This window comes from Pristiophorus japonicus, chromosome 23, assembly GCF_044704955.1.
Source record: "Pristiophorus japonicus isolate sPriJap1 chromosome 23, sPriJap1.hap1, whole genome shotgun sequence".
Classification (NCBI taxonomy): Eukaryota; Metazoa; Chordata; class Chondrichthyes; family Pristiophoridae; genus Pristiophorus; species Pristiophorus japonicus.
Window position 1 is genome coordinate 40,420,821 of NC_091999.1, and position 6,000 is coordinate 40,426,820.

Sequence of the window (6,000 nt, forward strand, 5' to 3'; positions counted from 1 at the left end):
TCCGTCTATTTGTCTAAGGCACTCTGTGTACATCTTGATCTGGGTGTCATGCTACATCTTTCATTGAATGTGGGCATGCAAGCGCAACAGGCGGTGAAGAAGGCAAATGGCATGTTCGCCTTCATAGCTAGGTGCTTTGAATTTAGGAGCAGGAAAGTCTTCCTGCAGTTGTACAGGGCCTTGGTGAAGCCACACGTTAAATATTTTGTTAGTTTTGGTCTCCAAATCTGAGGAAGGACGTCCTTGCTATTGATGGAGAACAGCGAAGGTTCACCAGCTTGATTCCAGGGATAGCAGGACTGACATATGAGGATAGACTTAATCAGCTCTGCTCGTATCCATTGGAGTTTAGAAGAATGAGAGGGGATCTGATAGAAACATATAAAATTCTGACGAGATTGGACAAGTGAGAGGCAGGAAGAATGTTTCTGTTGCTGGGGAGTTCGAGAACCAGGGGTCACAGTCTAAGAATAAGGGGTAAGCCATTGAGGACCAAGATGAGGAGAAAGAGCTTAATTCAGAGAGTGGTTAACCTGTGGAATTATCTACCGCAGAAAGTTGTTGAAGCCAGTTCATTAGATATATTGAAGAGGGAGTCAGATATGGCCCTTACAGCTCAAGGGATATGGAGGGAAAGGAGGATATAGGTACTGAGGTTGAATGATCTGCCATGATCTTATTGAATGGTGGTGCAGGCTCGAAGGGCCAACGGCCTACTCCTGCAACTAATTTCTATGTTTCTATGTTGATGCGTGTATATTTTTGGTTATTTTATGTGTGTGTGTGTCTGTCTATGTCTATCTGTATGTATGTCTCTGTGTCTGTGCAACTGTCTATGGAAATCATCACCAAGAATTTGGTATGTCCTGGAACTTTTTAAAAAACTTGGGCAAAATAATACGCTTGTGATCTTTGGTATCGGCTTTGTTTCAGTGGCTCCATTCAAAAGGTCGTGTGTGTAAGTCCCTCTCCTGAGACTTGAGCGCATCATCTTGGCTGACACTCAAATGCAGTACTTCGGGAATTTTGCATTGTTGAGGCTGTTGACCATCGGATGAAATGTAAAATTGAAGCTCCGCCTGCACCCTCGGATGTATGTGAAAGGTCCCAGAGCATTACTAGAAAAAGAATAGGAGAGTTGCCCTCGTGTCAATATCACTAAAAATGTTCGAATATCCTCGCTGAAACCCTCTGTGTGTGTGTGTGTCTGTGGGGGTGGCGCTGAAGCCCAAATTCTGACAGAGACAAAGCCCGTTTCTGCCAGGCCCAGGATGGCTGAGTGGTTAATGTGTTGGACTTAAAATCCAATGGAATTATAACTGCGCGGGTTCGAACCCCACAACTATTTGCCTCCCTCTCTTTATGGAGCACACAAACACATCTCTGTATATGTACGTGTATGAGTCATTCTGTTATTCAGTCTGACCTTCCATCTCAGTCTCAAAGTCTCTGTTTCTCTTTGTCTCTATCTCACAGTCTGTCTCTCCCCGTTTCCCTGTTTCTCAACTTATCTGCCTCTTTCTCACGATGTCCAGTTCTGTTCCAATGGGATTCTCTCAGTCTTTCTGTCTGACTGTCGCTCTCATTCCCAACCTCTCTGTCTGTCCATGTCTCTACCTGTCTCTCTCTTTGCCTGTCTCTGTTAGTTCCTGTCTCTAACCTGCTGAGTATTTTCATCATTTTCTGTTTATATCTCTGCCTATCTCTCGATCTGTCACTCACTCTTTCTCTGTCTCTCTCTTTGTCACTGTCTTTGTCACTGTCTTTCTCTCACTCTTTCCCTCTCTCTCTTAAAAGAGCACATACACACGCATCTCTGTATATGTGTGTGTTTAAGTCTTTTTCTCACTCAGTCTGCCTCTCCTTCTCAGTCTCATACTTTCTGTCTCACTTTGTCTCTATCTCGCTGTCTGTCTCTCCCTGTTTGTCGGTTTGTCTCTGTCTCTCAATGTGCCTGTCGACTTCTCATGTTGTCCAGTTCTGTTCACAGCTCGATTCCTGCTCTGACAAAACAAATGACCGTCAGTTCCTCGTTAGTGTCGTAGTAAGTATCCCTTCCTGTCACTCGTGAGGTCGGGGTTCAATGCCCTGATGAAGGTGGAGCTTTTTCAAAATGTTGAATATTGCTTCAAATGTCCTGGAACTTTATGAAAAGACTTGGGGAAAGTAATACGGATGTGAGATTTGGTTCAGTGGCAGCATTCTCGGCTGAATCAGGAGGTTGTGTGTGTCAGTCCTTCCCCTGAGACTTGAGCATTTAATCTTGGCTGACACTCAAATACAGTACTTGGGCAATTTTGCATTGTTGAAGCTGTTGACTTTCGGATGAAATGTTAAATTGAAGCTCCGTCTGCACCCTTGGGTGGATGTGAAAGTTCCCAGAGCATTACTCGAAAAAGAATAGGAGAGTTGCCCCTGTGTCAATATTGCTGTAAATATTTGAAAATGCTCATTGAAAACCTCTGTCTGTGAGAGTGGAGCTGCAGCCCATATTCTCACAGAGACAAAATCCGAATACTGACAAAACCAGGATGGCCGAGTGGTTTAGGCGTTGGACGTAAAATCCAATGGGTGTGTAGCTGTGTGGGTTCGATACCCCACTCTTGGTAAATCTTTAAATTGAAACCGATTTCCTCCCATTCTGCTCAGTAATACGCAAATGTATTCTGTTGAATCTGTACATGTCGATGACTTTATAACATTCTCAACTGACAAAGAAATGGGATTATGCAATGTTTCTGTGCCTCTCACTCTCTGTTTTAAGAGAGCTCTTCATGTGTTTGTGTTTGAGTCTGACTCACTCTGTCTGAGGAATTACGAGCTGAATTTAGGGAGCCTGGAGCTAAATTAACAAATAGGACCTCAAAGGTAGCAATTGCAGGATAGCTGCCACTGACACCTGCTCGTCAGAGTAGGAATCGCAGGATAGCTCAGATGAATGTGTGGTGCAGAATGGAGTGATTCAATTTCCTGGGACATTGGAAACGGTTCAGGGGGAGCTGGGACCAGTGCAAACCAGACGCTCTGCACCTGGGCAGAACCAATGTCCACGGGGGAGAGTTTGCTTGTGTTGTTGGGGAGGGGTTAAACGAATATGGCAGTGGGATGGGAACCTATGCAGGGAGACAGAGGGAAGTATAATGGATGCTGAAAAGTAAAGGTGGAGGGCAGAGAAACCCAAGGCAAAAATCAAAAAGGGCCACATTGAAGCCAAATTATAAAGAGGCAAGGTTTGGTAAGATAACAAGCCTGAAGGCACTGTGCCTCAATGCGAGGAGTATTCGTAATAAGGTGGACAAATTAACTGCACAGGCAGCAATTAATGAATATGATGTAATTTGCATCACGGAGAAATGGCTCCAGGGTGACGAAGGCTGGGAACGCAACATCCAGGGATATTCACCAATCAGGAAGGATAGACAGAAAGGAAAAGCAGGTGGGGTGGCATTGCTGGTTGAAGAGTAAATTAACGCAATAGTAAGGAAGGACATTCGCGTGGATTCTGTGTGGGTGGAGCTGCGGAATATCAAAAGGAAGAAAACGCTAGTGGGAGTTGTGTATCACCAAACAATAGTAGTGAGTTTGGGGACAGCATCAAACAAGAAAGCAGGGATGTGTGCAATATAGGTACAGAAGTTTATTGGGCGACTTTAATCTACATATAGTTTGGACTAACCACACTGGTAGCAATACTGTGGAGGAGGATTTGCTGGAGTGTATACGGGATGTTTTACTTGACCAATATGTTGAGGAACCATCTGGAGGGCTGGCCATCCTAGACTGGTTGATGTGTAATGAGAAAGCACTAATTAGCAATCTTGTTGTGCGAGGCCCCTTGGGGAAGAGTAACCATAATAAGGTAGAATTCTTTGTTAAGGTGGAGAGTGAAACAATTAATTCTGAGACTGCGGTCCTGAACTTAAGGAAAGGTAACTTCGATGGTATGAGACATGAATTGGCTAGAATAGACTGGGAAATGATGCTTAAAAGGGTTGAGGCCGATAGGCAATGGAAAACATTTAAAATCACATGGATGAACTTCAACAATTGGAAATCCCTGTCTGGAGAAAAAAAATAAAACGGGCAAGGTGGCTCAACCGTAGCTAACAAGGGAAATAAAGAATAGTGTTAAATCCAAGGAAGAGGCATATAAATTGGTCATAAAAAGCATCAACCTGAGGACGGGGAGAAATTGAGAATTCAGCAGAGGAGGACAAAGCGTTTAATTCGGAGGGGGAAAATAGAGTATGAGAGGAAGCTTGCTGGGAACATAAAAACTTCTATAGATATGTGAAGAGAAAAAGATTAGTGAAGGCAAACGTAGGTCCCTTGCAGTCAGATTCAGGTGAATTTATAATGGGGAAAAAAGAAACGGTCGACCAGTTGAACAAATATTTTGGCTCTGCATTCACGAAGGAAGACACGCATAACCTTCTGGAAATAGTACGTGACCGAGGGGCTAGTGAGAAGCAGGAACTGAAGGAAATCCTTATTTGTGGGAAATTATGTTCGGAAAATTGGTGGGACTAAAGGTCGATAAATGCCCTGGGCCTGATGGTCTGCATCCCAGAATACTTAAGGAAGTGGCCCTAAAAATAGTGGATGCATTGGTGATCATTTTCTAACAGTCCATCAAGTCTAGATCAGTTCGTATGGACTGGAGGGTAGCGAATGTAACACCACATTTTGAAAAAGGAGGGAGAGAGAAAACACGTAATTATAGACCAGTTAGCCTGAATATCAGTGGTGGGGAAAATGTTGGAATCAATTATTAAAGATGAAACAGCAGCACATTTGGAAAGCACTATCAGGATCGGTCCAAATCAGCATGGATTTATGAAAGGGAAATCATGCTTGACAAATCTTTTAGAATTTTGTGAGGATGTAATGAGTCGAGCGGACAGGGGAGAACCAGTGGATGTGGTGCAGTGGGACTTACAAAAGACTTTTGACAAGGTCCCACACAAGAGGTTGATATGCAAAATTAAAGCACATGGCATTGGAGGTATTGATGTGGATAGAGAACTGGTTGGCAGAGTCGGGATAAACGGTTCCTTTTCACAATGGCAGGCAGTGACTAGTTGGGTGCCGCAGGGCTCAGTGCTGGGACCCCAGTAATTTACAATATACATCAATGAATTAGATGAAAGAATTGTGCATAATATTTCCAATTTTGCAGATGACATTCTGCTGGATGGCGTTGTGATATGTGCGGAGGATGCTAAGAGGGTTCAGAGTGACTTGGACAGGTTCGGTGAGTGGGCAATTGCGTGGCAGATTTCTGTAATAACGATAAATGTGAGGTTATGCACTTTGGTGGCAAAAACACGAAGGCAGAATATTATCTGAATGGCGACAGATTCGGAAAAGAGGAAGTGCAACGAGATCCGGGTGTCATGGTACATCAGTCATTGAAGATTGGCATGCAGGTGCAGCAGACAGAAAGAAGGCAAATAGCATGTTGGCCCAATATCCTTGGGGATTTGAATATAGCAGCAGGGCGGTCTTGCCGCAGCTGTACAGGGCCTTGGTGAGGCCTCACCTGGAAAACTGTATTCAGTTTAGTTCTAATCTGAGGAAGGACGTTCTTGCTATTGAGGGAGTGCAGCGAAGGTTCACCAGACTGATTTCCGGGATGGCAGGACTGACATATGAGGAGAGATTGGATCGACTGCGTCTGTATTTACTGGAGTTTAGTAGAATGAGAGGGGACCTCAGAAACTTAAAATTCTGCATGGACTGGGCAAGTTGAATGCAGGAAGAACGTTCCCGATGTTGGGGAAGTCCAGAACAAGTGGTCACAGTCTAAGGACAAGGGATAAGCCATTTAGGACCGAGATGAGGAGAAACTTCTTCACTCAGAGAGTTGTTACCTGTGGAATTCTCTTCCACAGAACGTTGTTGATGCCAGTTCATCAGATATATTCAAGCGGGAGTTGGATATGGCCCTTGAGGTAAAGGGATCAAGGAGTATGGAGCGAAAGCAGCAAAGGGGTACTG

The 6,000-nt window shown here is 44.2% G+C and overlaps 1 non-coding gene across 1 annotated transcript; it reads left to right on the forward strand.

Moving 5' to 3' along the window:
* The first annotated feature begins 2,525 nt into the window (after positions 1 to 2,525).
* trnal-uaa (transfer RNA leucine (anticodon UAA)) lies at positions 2,526 to 2,609 on the forward strand. The gene has a single exon. It is a non-coding gene; the product is annotated as a tRNA-Leu (tRNA).
* Positions 2,610 to 6,000: the final 3,391 nt, after the last annotated feature.